Source organism: Mus musculus, chromosome X (assembly GCF_000001635.26).
Source record: "Mus musculus strain C57BL/6J chromosome X, GRCm38.p6 C57BL/6J".
Classification (NCBI taxonomy): Eukaryota; Metazoa; Chordata; class Mammalia; order Rodentia; family Muridae; genus Mus; species Mus musculus.
In genome coordinates, this window is record NC_000086.7 from 20230422 (window position 1) to 20246991 (window position 16570).

The following is a 16570-nucleotide window of genomic DNA, read 5'->3' on the forward strand; positions in this document are numbered from 1 at the left end:
GACTAGTGCACACATATATATGCCTATGCTTAGACACTTATGGGTGACCCTTCCTAGAGAATCCCACACCCCACACTTGGATGTAACTTAGTCTCTCTTACTCCTAACTCCTGTGTTTAAAACCTATGTTAAAATATTGTTCTCAGTGTGCCTTGTTCATTCCCAGAATGACTTACTTTCTATTTCTAATAAATCCCAGCTTTGTTTTAGTCTGCCTCATACTGAAACGCTTTTCTGCCTTGAGCCTAAGGATTTAGTATTCTCTGCGTTGAGTTCTCTGGAAGACTAAGGGAGCTCCTCAACCTGCTCAACATGAAGACTGGGGCTGTGACTCCATTCCTGCTGCTGACAGGACCACAGCACTACACTGCATGATCCCCATATCCTGCCCTTTCCTAGGACTTCCAACACTACTTCTCCAGCACTCTTCCAGTGTTTTCCTTCTCCCTACTATCATTACCCTGCTTCAAGCCAGAAATGGAGCTAGTCCTACTTTGCATAATGTCAGTATCCATGGAAAAATAAATTCAAGGTCTTTAACATGGTATCCATGATCTACAAAGTCTTAGGCTCCACTTTCACTGCCTACCATCATCTGCCCCACACATAAATGCTTGTCATATTCTGCCTTTCTCTATCTAACAATATTGCTCCCTAGAATCTCCCTCCAAGAACTACCATGGAAAAGGAGGGAGCACCAGCTAATGAGGCCTATCTTACATGGTTTTCATGGACATCTCTGAGAAGATACACCAGTGAAGATAAATCAGTACATGAATGAGTGTTCAAGGTAAAGCTTCCTAGGACTGAAAAAAGGACTTCAAGTAACCATTGCCAACCACCACAGAAGGACCATCTCTTGTCCTAATACTCATAAGGACATTAATATTAGCTCAAATAGATCTGATGCCCTCTTCTGGTGTGTCTGAAAACAGCTAGTGTCCTTATGTATAATAATAAATAAATCTTTGGGCGGGAGCGAACAGGGAGTGAGCAGAGCTGACTGGAGCAAGCCAAGGTCCTAAATTCAATTCCCAACAACCACATGAAGGCTCACAACCATCTGTATAGCTACAGTGTACTCATACACATAAAATAAATAAATAAATCTTTAAAAATATATTAGCTCAAATATACTTTTTCTATGTTGAATATCTTTGTGGTCTGCTTTGAACATCTAATTTGATTTTTGTTAGAACCTAACATAATATTACAGAAAATAATTGTTTTCTATTAGTGCATATTAATTGTACAGAGAAATAGATTTCATGCTGACACTGTTAAAGATCTAGACAGGCATTAGCAGGCTTAGAAGGCACTGAAGATGGACCTGGTTCTGCGCTAACAGCTTTGGACCTCATTTCTGTTTCCCTGATAACCCATCAGTTTTAGGAAAAAGAAGCATCACAATTTAAAGAACCAGATGAAAGAAAGGAGAACAGAAGTATCAGGACTTTGTTGAACCCCCATAAAATAAACCATTCTCATTCACAATCTTTCTCTTTCCCTTCCTTCTTCCCTTCCTCTTCTCCCCCCATTTTGCCCTCCCCTTTCAAAACCACCCCATCCACACAGCTGCTTACAAATTCTCACTGCTAAGCATGCTCAGTTTCCCAAGTTTTAAGTAAAAAAAAAAAAAGTATAAAGGATGCCTTTCAACTCTTCTCTCTTTCTCTGTTTAGGCTACTAGTCAACCCTGAGGATGTTTGACTTGACACTCTAGACATTCCCAGTCTTTCTCTAAATACCACCCTCTCCCCATTCAGGTGTTTACAAACATCCATCACTGGGCCTAACTGCTTTCCTGTAGGCTAACTCCTAAGATATGGCCTTCTCTCTGCCTCTTATCCATACCTGTCTTCTCACCAGCTGCCAAGATTTACAGTTTGCCTCCCTTGTTGTTTTCTCTCAAACTCTAATAAAATTATCCTTCCAAGTCCATGTTTAGACTCTTTTATCCATGAGACTAAGATTCTGCAAAACAGAACCCTCACTCATTCCTTGAAACAACATCTGCATGCATGCATATAATATACTTTGATCATATCCCCTTCTACATCCCTAATATCCCACCGCTTTACACCCAGGTCTAGGAAATAATTCTTATGTTTAATAAAGTTTAAGACAATAGTCTATTTAGATTTAAGCACTCCAATATCTAAGGTTTTCCACTTCTAAAATTAAATCACTTAATGAAACTACTAGAAAAAGATGTTGATAATAATTCTTCAAAATACCACAGAATACATGCAATGCTTTTCTAATGTTCTACTCTAATCAGCCAGCAGGACTGAAATCTTCAAAGATGCAAATAATCACCTCCTTAGATCTATTACTCTAGATAGAAATCAAAGCTGTGGATACACAGACCAAGAGTGTACAGGCACACCCCTCAGTCTTTGGTTTCTCTGGCTTCCCAAGACAGGAGCAAATGGCTCTGGTTTTTATCCATCCATTAAGCTTTTAAGAAATAAATAATATCATTTCAAAATTCAATATCCTGTAGAGCTGTCTCCAGATGCTGCACATTTCAAGTTATTATGATCACAGCTTCTTAATGTGAAGGCATCCATGCTGCACATGTGTGCCATGCACAATCGTGCCACACACACACATTCACAAACACACACACACACACACACACACACACCTCTAATGCAGCTACAGAGACTGTCAATACAACCACTACTGAAACAATCGTGAATTATGTAATCAGGGGCCTTGCATTTAATGTAGGAATGGAAGTACAACCAAGAAATAAGTAAACAAAAAAGATGGCTATGCACTGTTGCAAAAGCAGTTAGTGAAAGCAACTGACATTTCTGGCAAAACAATTTTTTTGCCATTTGAACACACACTAGAACAATGATGGGTTCCCTGCCTTATTCCAAGGGTTTATATATTTTAAAAACAGTCTACTTTGCTGAAAATATTGATGAACACTGCCTTTGGTTCTTATTTTTGGTTTTGTAAGTGAGGTACTGGATACTAGGTTCAACAATAGTCTTACTGGAACTAGGCCCACAAATGCAAAGGTGGTCCATATATAAGCATTCTGTGATTATGAGCTTGAAACTTTGCAAAGAATCCCATCTTTACCTCCATAGTTTAATGCTTTTGAAAGTCCTTCTAATAATAAGTGCCTGTCTTCGTGGCATACAGGAACCCACCTCTAGCTGAGAAGTTACTGACAGTTCACAGCTATTAGGAAAGAGTCAGTTTTCTTTCAATGATGCTCCAATGGATGGCTCCACACCCACACAGATATGGGCAGCTCTAATTAGACTGAGTCAGTTAGGTTTTTAAGGGAAAAAAGAAAAAAGAAAAGACATAAAGTAAGTAGGAGGTGGCAGTGAGGTCCTAGGAGGAGTTAGAAGGGGAAGTGTGAGGATAAGTATGATCAAAATACACATGTACATGAATAAAATCCTCAAAGAAAAAATGCTCTTTTTAAATTTTTATTTTATTTTTAATTTGCTTTTTACACTCCGTATTCCATTCCCACCCCACCCCCATCCACCCTCTGACACCTCTTCCCCACCTCACCCCGTCTCCATGTGGATTCCCCCACCCAGCACCGCACCTGACCTCTAAACTCCCTGGGGCCTCTAGTCTCTTGAGGGTTAGGTGTGTCATCTCTGAATAAGCACAGACCTGGCAGTCCTCTACTGTATGTGTGTTGGGGGCCTCATATCAGCTGGTGTATGATGTCTGTTTGATGGTCCAGTGTCTGAGAGATCTCAGGGGTTCAGATTAATTAACACTGCTGGTCCTCCTACAGGGTCGCCCTCCTCCTCAGCTTCTTTCAGCCTTCCCTAAAACAACAACAGGGGTCAGCTGTTTCTGTCCATTGGTTGGGCAAACATATCTGCATCTGACTCTTTCAGCTGTTTGTTGGGTCTTTGGGAGAGCAGTCATCATAGGTCCCTTTTTGTTTGTTTTCCCTCCATAGCCTCAGTAATAGTGTCAGGCCTTGGGACCTCCCCTTGAGCTCAATCTCACTTTAGGCCTGTCGCTGGAACTTCTTTTCCTCACGCTCCTCTCCATATCCATCCCTGTAATTCTTTCAGACAGGAACAATTATGGGTCAGAGATGTGACTGTGGAATGGGAACCCTATCGTTCACTTGATGCCCTGTCCTCCAGCTGGAGGTGGGCTCTATAAGTTCCCTCTCCCTACTGTCAGGCATTTCATATCAGGTCCCTCGCTTTGAGTCCTAGGAGTCTCTCACCTCCCAGGTCTCTGGTGCATTCTGGAAGGTCCCCCCATCCTCGTACTTCCTAAGGTTGCCTGTTTCCAATCTGCTGGCCCTCAGGGCTTCAGTCCTTTTACCTCACCCAATACCAGATCAGGTTCCCCTCTCCAGCCCACTTCCCCCCTCCACCCTGTCCACTTTCCCTCCAAGGTCACTCCCTGCCTCCCCACTTGTGATTGCTTTCTTCTCCCTCCCAAATGGGACTGAGTCGTCTTCACTTGGGCACTTCAGCTTGCTGAGCTTTTGGAGTTCTGTGGACTGTATCTTGGGAATTCTGTACATTTATTTTTATTTTTGGCTAATATCCACTTATTAGTGAGTACATACCATGCATGTAAAAATACTCTATTTTTTAAAGAAAGTATCGGTCTTGTTTATAGCTGTTTATAAATATGAACTAGCACTAGATGATTTTTAAAAAGCAATTTCTGTACCAGCCCTGAGCCATCCTGGGCGTGAACTCAGCAGGCCCTAGCACACCCAGGATCTTGGGATCACTGGTGCATAGAAACGCAACATCTGTTCCAAAAAACCCAAAGGGTCTTGTGCCAGCAGGAACAGGGGACAAAGGATACCCGCCCAACCGGAGGCTGGGGTTCATTCCTGTTGGAGCCAGCCCCACACCATCTTGGGTGCGAACTCACCTGGCCCTAACACACCCAGGATCTTAGGATCACTGAGACCAGTCTACACAGGAGAGCATGTGGGTGGCAGAAGCAACAGAGCTTCTTGGACAGGGTCCCTTCCAGCCTTCATCCTCAGCCAGATGGCAGAGATGAGACCCAAACCCCTGAGCACCTTCCCTGCCTGAAGAGAGTCAGCCTCCAGGGAGGGTTATGACCCCAGGACTCAAGAGGTGGATCTGAGCTCCAGACTTCTGTGCACCTTCCCTGCAAGAGGAGAGCTTGCCTACAGAGATTGCTCTGACCACTGGGACTCAGGAGAGAGTTGGACTCCCAGGAGTGCTGACAGAGGCTAAAGAATCACAGGAGGATCAAGCTCCAGCCAGAGACAGCTAGAAGATCTAACACCAGAGATTACCAGATGGCAAAAGGCAAACATGAGAATCTTACTAACAGAAAACAAGACTACTCCGCATCATCAAAACCCAGTATGCCCACCACAGCGAGTCCTGGATATGCCAACTCACCCGAAAAGCAAGATTCAGATTTAAAATCATATTTCATGATGCTGGTAGAAGATTTTTAAAAGGGGCATTAATAACTCACTTAAAGAAATACAGGAGAACACTGCTGAACAGGTAAAAGTCCTTAAAGACGTAACACAAAAATCCCTTAAAGAATTAAAAGAAAACACAACCAAACAGGTGAAGGAATTGAACAAAACCATCCAAGATCTAAAAATGGAAGTAGAAACAATAAAGAAATCACAAAGGGAGACAACTCTGGAGATAGAAAACCTAGGAAAGAAATCAGGAACCATAAATGCAAGCATCAGCAACAGAATACAAGAGATGGAAGAAAAAAATCTCAGGTGCAGAAGATTCCATAGAGAACATGGACACAAAAATCAAAGAAAATGCAAACAGATCCTAACCCAAAACATCCAGGATGCAATGAGAAGACCAAACCTAAGGATAGCAGGTATAGATGAGAATGAAGGTTTTCAACTTAAAGGGCCAGTAAATATCTTCAAAATTATAGAAGAAAACTTCCCTAACCTAAAGAAAGAGATGTCCATGAACATACAAGAAGCCTACAGAACTCGAAATAGACTGGACCAGAAAAGAAATTCCTCCCGACACATAACAATCAGAACAACAAATGCACTAAATAAAGATAGAATATTAAGAAGCAGTAAGGGAAAAAGGTCAAAGTAACATATAAAGGCAGGCCTATCAGAATTACACCAGACTTTTCACCAGAGACTATGAAAGCCAGAAGAGCCTGGACAGATGTTATACAGACACTAAGAGAACACAAATGCCAGCCCAGGCTACTATACCCCCCAAAAAATTCTCAATTACCATAGATGGAGAAACCAAAGTATTCCATGATAAAACCAAATTCACACATTATTTTTCCACGAATCCAGCCCTTCAAAGGATAATAAAGGGAAAATAACAACACAAGGACGGAAACTACACCCTAGAAAAAGCAAGAAAGCAATCCTTCAACAAACATAAAAGAAGACAGCCACACGAACAGAATCCCAACTTTAAGAACAAAAATAACAGGAAGCAACAATTACTTTTCTTTAATTTCACTTAACATTAATGGGCTCAATTCCTCAATAAAAAGACATAGACTAATAGACTGGCAACACAAACAGGACCCAACATTTTGCTGCTTACAGCCACCTCAGAGAAAAAGACAGACACTACCTCAGAGTGAAAGGCTGGAAAACAATTTTCCAAGCAAATGGTCCCAAGAAACAAGCTGGAGTAGCCATTCTAATATCGAATAAAATTGACTTCCAACCCAAAGTTATCAAAAAAGACAAGGAGGGGCACTTCATACTCATCAAATGTAAAATCTACCAAGATGAACACTCAATTCTAAATATCTATGCTCCAAATGCAAGGGCAGCCACATTCATTAAAGAAAATATAGTAAAGCTCAAAGCACACATTGTACCTCACACAATAATAGTATGAGACTTTAACACTATACACTCATCAATGGACAGATCCTGGAAACAAACTAAACAAAGACACAGTGAAACTAACAGAAGTTATAAAAACATGAATTTAACAGATATCGACATAACATTTTATCCTAAAACAAAAGGATATATCTTCTTCTCAGCACCTCATGGGACCTTCTCCAAAATTGACCATATAATTGGTCACAAAACAGGCCTCAACAGATACAAAAATACTGAAATTATCCCATGCATCCTATCAGATCACCAAGGACTAAGGCTGATCTTCAATAACAACATAAATAATAGAAAGCCAACATTCACATGGAAACTGAACAACACTCTACTCAATGATACTTTGGTCAAGGAAGAAATAAAGAAATTAAAGACTTTTTAGAGTTTAATGAAAGTGAAGCCACAACATACCCAAAAGTATAGGACACAATGAAAGCAGTCCTAAGAGGAAAACTCATAGCTCTGAGTGCCTCCAAAAAGAAACTAGAGAGAGCACACACTAGCAGCTTGACAGCACACCTAAAAGCTCTAGAACAAAAAAAGGTGGAACAACATTATGAACTAACCAGTACCCCGGAGCTCTTGACTCTAGCTGCATATGTATCAAAAGATGGCCTAGTCGGCCATCACTGGAAAGAGAGGCACATTGGACACACAAACTTTATATGCCCCAGTACAGGGGAACGCCAGGGCCAAAAAAATGGGAATAGGTGGGTAGGGAAGTGGGGGGGGGGTAATGGGGGACTTTTGGGATAGCATTGGAAATGTAATTGAGGAAAATATGTATTAAATAAAAAAAAAAAGAAAAAAAAGAAGCAAATTCATCCAAGAGGAGTAGACGGCAAGAAATAACCAAACTCAAGACTGAAATCAACCAAGTGGAAACAAAAAGAACTATTCAAGCAAGGAATCAACCAAACCAGGAGCTGGTTCTTTAAGAAAATCAACAAAATAGATACACCTTAGCCAGACTCACTAGAGGGCACAGGGACAGTATCATAATTAACAAAATCAGAAATGAAAAAGGAGACATAACAACAGAACCTGAGGAAATCCAAAACATCATCAGATCATACTACAAAAGGCTATACTCAACAAAACTGGAAAACATGGATGAAATGGAAAAATTTCTAGACAGATACCAGGTACCAAAGTTAAATCAGGATCAAGTTAACGATCTAAACAGTCACATATCCCCTAAACAAATAGAAGCAGTCATTAATAGTCTCCAAATCAAAAATAGCCCAGGATCAAATGGGTTCAGTTCAGAGTTTTATCAGACCTTCAGAGAAGACCTAATTCCATTTCTCCTCAAAGTATTCCACAAAATAGAAACAGAAGGTACTCTACCCAATTCATTCTATGAAGTCACAATTACTCTGATACATAAATCACATAAAGACGCAACAAAGAAACAGAACTTCAGACCAATTTCCCTTATGAATATCAATGCAAAAATACTCAATAAAATTCTCACTAACCGAATCCAAGAACACAACAAAACGATCATCCATCCTGACCAAGTAGGTTTCATTCCAGGTATGCAGGGATGGTTCAATATACGGAAATCCATCAACATAATCCAGTATATAAACAAACTCAAAGACAAAAACCACATGATCATCTCGTTAGATGCTGAGAAAGCATTTGACAAAATCCAACACCCATTCATGATAAAAGTCTTGGAAAGATCAGGAATTCAAGGCCCATATCTAAACATAATAAAAGCAATAGACAGCAAACCAATAGCTAACATCACACTAAATGGAGAGAAGCTGGAAACAATCCCACTAAAATCAGGGACTAGACAACCCTATCTAGTCAATATAGAATTTGAAGTCCTAGCTAGAGCAATTCGACAACAAAAGGAGGTCAAGGGGATACAAATTGGAAAGGAAGAAGTCAAAATATCACTCTTTGCAGATGATATGATAGTATATATAAGTGATCCTAAAAATTCCACCAGAGAACTCCTAAACCTGATAAACAGGTTCAGTGAAGTAGCTGAATATAAAAGTAACTCAAACAAATCAGTGGCCTTTCTGTACACAAAGGATAAGCAGGCTGAAAAAGAAATTAGGGAAACCTTTTTCCTTTCCACACTACCCGGGCACGGGTCCATACGGCGTTGTTCTTGATTCCCATCGTAACTTAAAGGGAAATTTACACAATGTCCAGAGCCCTTGACGTCCTGAAGATGAAGGAGAAGAATGTCCTCAAATTCCTTGCTGCAGGAACCCACTTAGGTGGCACCAACCCTGACATTCAGATGGAGCAGTACATCTACAAAAGGAAAAGTGACAGTATCTACATCATAAATCTGAAGAGGACCTGGGAGAAGCTGTTGCTCGCAGCCTGAGCTATTGTTGCCATTGAGAACCCTGCTGACATCAGCGTCCTCTCCTCCAGGAACACTGGCCAGCGAGCTGTGCTGAAGTTTGCTGCTGCCACAGGAGCTACTTCAATTGCTGGCCACTTCACACCTGGGACCTTCACTAACCAGATCCAAGCAGCCTTCAGGGCGCCACAGCTTCCAGTGGTAACCAATTCCAGGGCTGACCAGCAGCCACTCACAGAGGCCTCTTATGTCAACCTGCCCACCATTGCTCTGTGTAACACAGATTCTCCCCTGCGCTATGTGGACATTGCCATCCCATGCAACAACAAGGGAGCTCACTCAGTGGGTCTGATGTGGTGGATGCTGGCCAGGGAAGTATTCTGCATGCGAGGTACTATCTCCCGTGAGCACCCCTGGGAGGTCATGCCCGATCTTTACTTCTACAGAGACCCAGAGGAGATTGAGAAGGAGGAGCAGGCTGCTGCTGAGAAGGCTGTGACCAAGGAGGAATTCCAGGGTGAATGGACTGTACCAGCTCCTGAGTTCACTGCTGCTCAGCCTGAGGTGGCCGACTGGTCTGAGGGTGTGCAGGTTCCCTCTGTGCCCATCCAGCAGTTCCCCACAGAAGACTGGAGTGCACAGCCAGCCAGTGAGGTTGGTCAGCAGCTCCCACAGCACAGGCCACTGAGTGAGTTGAAGCCACCACTGAGTGGTCCTGAGCTGCTGTGCAGACACCTGAGCAAAGTGGGGGGGGGGGGGAGGGAAGATGGAAAGAAAATAAAGTTCCTAAAAGCTGAAAAAACAGAAATTAGGGGGAAAAGCACCCTTCACAATAGTCACAAATAATATAAAATATACCTTGGTGTGACTCTATGGAAGTGAAAGATCTGTGTGACAAGAACTTCAAGTCTCTGAAGAAAGAAATCAAAGATGATCTCAGATGATGGAGAGATCTCCCATGCTCATGGATTGGCAGGATCAATATAGTAAAAATGGCTATCTTGCCAAAAGCAATCTATAGATTCAATGCAATCCCCATCAAAATACCAACTCAATTCTTCAACGAATTAGAAAGGGCAATCTGCAAATTCATCTGGAATAACAAAAGACCTAGGATAGCAAAAACTCTTCTCAAGGATAAAAGAACCTCTGGTGGAATCACCATGCCTGACCTAAAGCTGTACTACAGAGCAATTGCGATAAAAGCTGCATGGTACTGGTATAGCAACAGACAAGTAGACCAATGGAATAGAATTGAAGACCCAGAAATGAACCCACACACCTATGGTCACTTGATCTTTGACAAGGGAGCTAAAACCATCCAGTGGAAAAAAGACAGCATTTTCAACAAATGGTGCTGGCACAACTGGCGTTTTTCATGTAGAAGAATGCGAATTGATCCATTATTTTTTAAAATATTTTTATTATTACGTATTTTCCTCAATTACAGTTAGAATGCTATCCCAAAAGTCCCCCATACCCTCCCCCCCCACTTCCCTACCCACCCATTCCCATTTTTTGGCCCTGGCATTCCCCTGTACTGGGGAATATAAAGTTTGCATGTTCAATGGGCCTCTCTTTCCAGTGATGGCCGACTAGGCCCTTTTGATACATATGCAGCTAGAGTCAAGAGCTCCGGGGTACTGGTTAGTTCATAATGTTGTTGCACCTACAGGGTTGCAGATCTCTTTAGCTCCTTGGATACTTTCTCTAGCTCCTCCATTGGGGGTCCTGTGCTCCATCCAATAGCTGACTGTGAGCATCTACTTATGTGTTTGCTAGACCCCGGCCTAGTTTCACAAGAGACAGCTATATCAGGGTCCTGTCAGCAAAATCTTGCTAGTGTATGCAATGGTGTCATCGTTTGGAGGCTAATTATGGGATGGATCTCTAGATATGGCACTCTCTAGATGGTCCATCCTTTTGTCTCAGCTCCAAACTTTGTCTCTGTAACTCCTTCCGTGGGTGATTGTTTCCAATTCTAAGAAGGGACAAAGTGTCCACACTTTGGTCTTCATTCTTCAGTTTCATGTGTTTTGCAAATTGTGTCTTATATCTCGGGTATACTAAGTTTCTGGGCTAATATCCACTTATCAGTGAGTACATATCATTTGAGTTCTTTTGTGATTCTGTTACCTCACTCAGGATGATGCCCTCCAGGTCCATCCATTTGCCTAGGAATTTCATAAATTCATTCTTTTTAATAGCTGAGTAGTACTCCATTGTGTAAATGTACCACATTTTTTGTAGAATTGATCCATTCTTATCTCCTTGAACAAAGCTAAAGTCTAAGTACATCAAGGAACTCCACATAAAACCAGAGACACTGAAACTTATAGAGGAGAAAGTGAGGAAAAGCCTCAAAGATATGGGCATAGGGGGAAATTACCTGAACAGAACACCAATGGCTTGTGCTGTAAGATTGAGAATTGACAAATGGGACCTCATAAAATTGCAAAGCTTCTATAAGGCAAAAGACACTGTCAATAAGATAAAAAGGCCACCACCAGATTGGGAAAAAATCTTTACCAATCCTAAATCAGATAGGCAACTAATGTCCAATATATATAAAGAACTCAAGAAGATGGACTCCAGAAAATCAAATAACCCTATTTTTAAAATGGGGTACAGAGCTAAACAAAGAATTCTGAACTGAGGAATACCGAATGGCTGAGAAGCACCTGAAAAAACGTTCAACATCATTAATCATCGGGGAAATGAAAATCAAAACAACCCTGAGATTCCACCTCACACCAGTCAGAATTGCTAAGATCAAAAATTCAAGTGACAGCAGATGCTGGAGAGGATGTGGAGAAAGAGAAACACACCTCCATTGCTGGTGGGATTGCAAGCTTGTACACCACTCTGGAAATCAGTCTGGTGGTTCCTCAGAAAACTGGACATAATACTACCGGAAGATCCATCAATACCTCTCTTGGGCATATACCCAGAAGATGTTCCAACTTGTAGTAAGGACTCATGCTCCACTCTGTTCATAGCAGCCTTATTTATAATAGCCAGAAGCTGAAAAGAACCCAGATGTCCCTCAACTGAGGAATGGATACAGAAAATGTGGTACATTTACACAATGGAGTACTACTCAGCTATTAAAAACAATCAATTCATGAAATTCTTAGGCAAATGGATGGATCTGGAGGATATCATCCTGAGTGAGGTAAACAAATCACAAAAGAACACACATGATATATACTCACTGATAAGTGGATAGTAGCCCAGAAACTTAGACTACCCAAGATACAATTTGCAAAACACAAGAAACTCAAGAAGAAGGAATACCAAAGTGTAGATACTTCGTTCCTTCTTAGAATGGGGAACAAACTACCCATGGAAGGAGTTACAGAGACAAAGGTCGGAGCTGAGACGGAAAGAAGGACCATCAAGACACTGCCCCGCCTGGTGTTCCATCCCTTATACAACTAACAAACCCAGACACTATTGCATATGCCAGAAAGATTTTGCTGAATGGACCCTGATATAGCTGTCTCTTGTGAGACTATGCCGGGGCCTGGCAAATACAGAAGTGAATGCTCACAGTCATCTATTGGATGGAACTCAGGGCCCCGAATGAAGTAGCTAGAGAAAGTACCCAAGGAGCTAAAGGGGTCTGCAACCCTATAGGAGGAACAACAATATGAACTAACCAATACTCCCCAGAGCTGTGTCTCTAGTTGCATAAGTAGCAGAGGATTCCCTAGTCGGCCATCAATGGGAGGAGAGGCCCTTGGTCTTTTGAAGATCATATGCCCCAGTACAGGGGACTGCCAGGGCCAGGAAGTGGGAGTGGTGGGTTGGGGAGCAGGGCGGGGGTAGGGTATAGGAGGTTTTGGGGATAGCATTTGAAATCATGTGGAAGAGAGGCCCCTAGGTCTTGCAAACTTTATATGCCCCAGTACAGGGGAATGCCAGGGCCAAGAAGGGGGAGTGGGTGGGTAAGGGAGCAGGGTGGGGGGGGGTATAGGGAACATTCGGGATAGCATTTGAAATGTAAATAAAGAAAATATCTAAAAAAAATAAAAAGCATTTTCTGTCAGGTGTGGTTCTAAATGCCTTCAGCCACAGCATTCAACTGGCATAGGCAGACTGATATCTATGAGTTCTAGGTCTACATGGTGGATTCCAGAGCAGCTAAGTGAGACTATCTCAAAACAAAACAAAAAAAAAAAAAAGAAGAAAACCAGTTTTTAAAAGAATCTAGATAATACAACTATTTCCAACATATATATATATAATGTATATGGTGCTAGAGAGCCCATTGTGTATAAGTAATCAACATTTCCCTCTCTACCTTTTAGCTCCCTGAATTATTCTAAGGTTATTTGTAAAACCTAAAATTCTTTGCAACAAGAAAGCCTTTTATCATGCCATGTATGCTGTTTCACATCTGTGCTACACATAAAGAACTGAAGCATTACAGTAGCCAAATGAGAACTGGATGCTTAAATAATACTAAATCGCTGATCTGAGAATTGCACTGTTTTATGTGACAAAATGAGTCCTTATTTGTGACTCCAGGTAACACCAGGTGTGCAAAATACTACCTGCTTTATGCCAGCTCAATTATGGATTCAAAGCATAGGTGCTTTCTTAGTTAGCAAGTAATATGCTGTCATTTTCAGCCACCACACAGACCCAATTGTCACTCACAGCTTCTGTCTCAGTAATGCTGCTTTACAGAGAAGAATAAAACAGGAGGGGGATAATGTGTTCTATTTCTGCAGCTTCTGTCCACTTAGCAATTGGAAGAGGCTAGAGAGCTGTAATAAAATATTAGGTTGCTTATCATGCTGACCTAGAAACAAAACCAGTGCTTTACAGCAAGGAATGACAACCATGATGAGAAAGTAAGTTACTCTACCCAGCTAGCAAGGATGGGTAGAAAATAATCTCCACTGCATGGAATCTGAGGGCTAGAATAAGGGCTAATTGTGCACATGTCACAAGGTTCATCTTACAAAAAAAACAATTCTTTTCTTTTGCTGTCTAACATGCCCTGCCCAAGTACGGACAATATTTCTTTTTCTTTTTTTTTTTTTACTTAAATCTTATATTTATTGACTTATTTTTTTCTTTTTTATTAGATATTTTCTTTATTTACATTTCAAATGCTATCCCGAAAGATCCCTATACCCTCCCCTCCGCCCTGCTCCCCTACCCAGCCACTTCCACTTCTTGGCCCTGGCATTCTCCTGTACTGGGATATATAAAATTTGCAAGACCAAGGGGTTTCTCTTCCCAATGATGGCCGACTAGGCCATCTTCTGCTACATCTGCAGCAAGAGACACGAGCTCTGAGGGATACTGGTTAGTTCATATTGTTGTTCCACCTATAGGGTTACAGACCCCTTCAGCTCTTTGGGTGCTTTCTCTAGCTTCTCCATTGGGGGCCCTGTGTTGCATCCTATAGATGACTGTGAGCATCCATTTCTGTATTTGCCAGGCACTGGCATAGCCTCACAGGAGACAGCTATATCAGGGTCCTTTCAGCAAAATCATGCTGACATTATACAATAGTGTCTGCATCTGGTGGCTGATTATGGGATGGACCCCCGGGTGGGGCAGTCACTGCATCCTTTTATCTTAGCTCCAAACTTTGTCTCTGCAACTCCTTCCATGGGTATTTTATTCCCTATTCTAGGGAGGAATGAAGTATCCATGTGTTGATCTTCCTTCTTCTTGAGTTTCTTGTGTTTTGCAAATTGTATCTTGGTTATTCTAGGTTTCTGGGCTAATATCCACTTATCAGTGAGTGCATATAAAGTGAGTTCTTTTGTGATTGGGTTAACTCACTCAGGATGATATCCTCCAGATATATCCATTTGCCTAAGAATTTCATAAATTGATTGTTTTTAATAGCTGAGTAGTACTCCATTGTGTAAATGTACTACATTTTCTGTATCCATTCCTCTGTTGAAGGACATCTGGGTTCTTTCCAGCTTCTTCTGGCTATTATAAATAAGGCTGCTATGAACAGAGTGGAGCATGTGTCCTTATTACCAGTTGGAACAACTTCTGGGTATATGCCCAGGAGAGGTATTGCTGGATCTGCCGGTAATACTATGTCCAGTTTTCTGAGGAACCACCAGACTGACTTCCAGAGTGGTTGTACAAGCTTGCAATCCCACCAACAATGGAGGAGTGTTCCTTTTTCTCCACATCCTCTCCAGCATCTGCTGTCACCTGAATTTTTGATCTTAGCCATTCTGACTGGTGTGAGGTGGAATCTCAGGATTGTTTTGGTTTGCATTTCCTTGATGATTAAGGATGTTGAACATTTTTTCAAGTGCTTCTCAGTCCTTCAGTATTCCTCAGATGAGAATTCTTTGTTTAGCTCTGTGCCCCATTTTTTAATGGGGTTATTTGAATTTCTGGAGTTCAGCTTCTTGAGCTCTTTGTATATATTGGATTTTAGTCCCCTATCAGATTTAAGATTGGTAAAAATTCTTTCCCAACCTGGTGGTGGCCTTTTTGACTTATTGATAGTGTCTTTTGCCTTACAGAAGCTTTGCAATTTTATGAGGTCCCATTTGTCAATTCTCCATCTTACAGCACAAGCCATTGCTGTTCTATTCAGGAATTTTTCCCCCGGGGCTAATATCTTCGAGGCTTTTCCCCACTTTCTCCTCTATAAATTTCAGTGTCTCTGGTTTTATATGGAGTTCTTTGATCCACTTAGACTTGAGCTTTGTACACGCAGATAAGAATGGATCAATTTGCATTCTTGGACATGATAACCGCCGATTGTGTCAGCACCATTTATTGAAAATGCTGTCTTTTTTCAACTGGATAGTTTTAGCTCTCTTGTCAAAGATCAAGTGACCATAAGTGTGTGGGTTCATTTCTGGGTCTTCAGTTCTATTCCATTGATCTACCTGTCTGTCACTGTACCAGTACCATGCAGTTTTTATCTCAATTGTTAGTACAGCTTAAGGTCAGGCACGGTGATTCCACCATAGGTTCTTTTATGGTTGAGAAGAGGTTTTGCTATCGTAGGTTTTTTGTTATTCTAGATGAATTTGCAAATTGCCCTTTCTAACTCTGTGAAGAATTTTGATGGGCATTGCATTGAATCTGTACATTGCTTTTGGCAGGATAGCCATTTTGACTATATTGATCCTGCCAATCCATGAGCATGGGAGATAATAAGCATCTTTTTAAAGAGCCAGTAAATAGCTGAGTTGGTAAGGTATCTGCCTTTTTTTAATATCCTGAACCCTAATGGTGAAAGGAGATAAAAGAGATGATCTACTCTCAAAAGTTGTCTTATAAGTTTTATAATAAGTACTGTGACACATGTGCCCACACATATACATATATACACAATCAAAACAAGCACAAAG

The 16570-nt window shown here is 41.4% G+C and overlaps 1 protein-coding gene and 1 pseudogene across 4 annotated transcripts in view; one reads left to right on the forward strand and one right to left on the reverse strand.

Annotated features, from left to right (window-relative positions):
- Positions 1-16570, reverse strand: part of Slc9a7 (solute carrier family 9 (sodium/hydrogen exchanger), member 7) — a 193185-nt gene that overhangs the window by 131571 nt on the left and 45044 nt on the right. The gene's annotated exons all lie outside the window — the stretch shown is intronic.
- Positions 9030-9931, forward strand: Gm9083 (annotated as a pseudogene).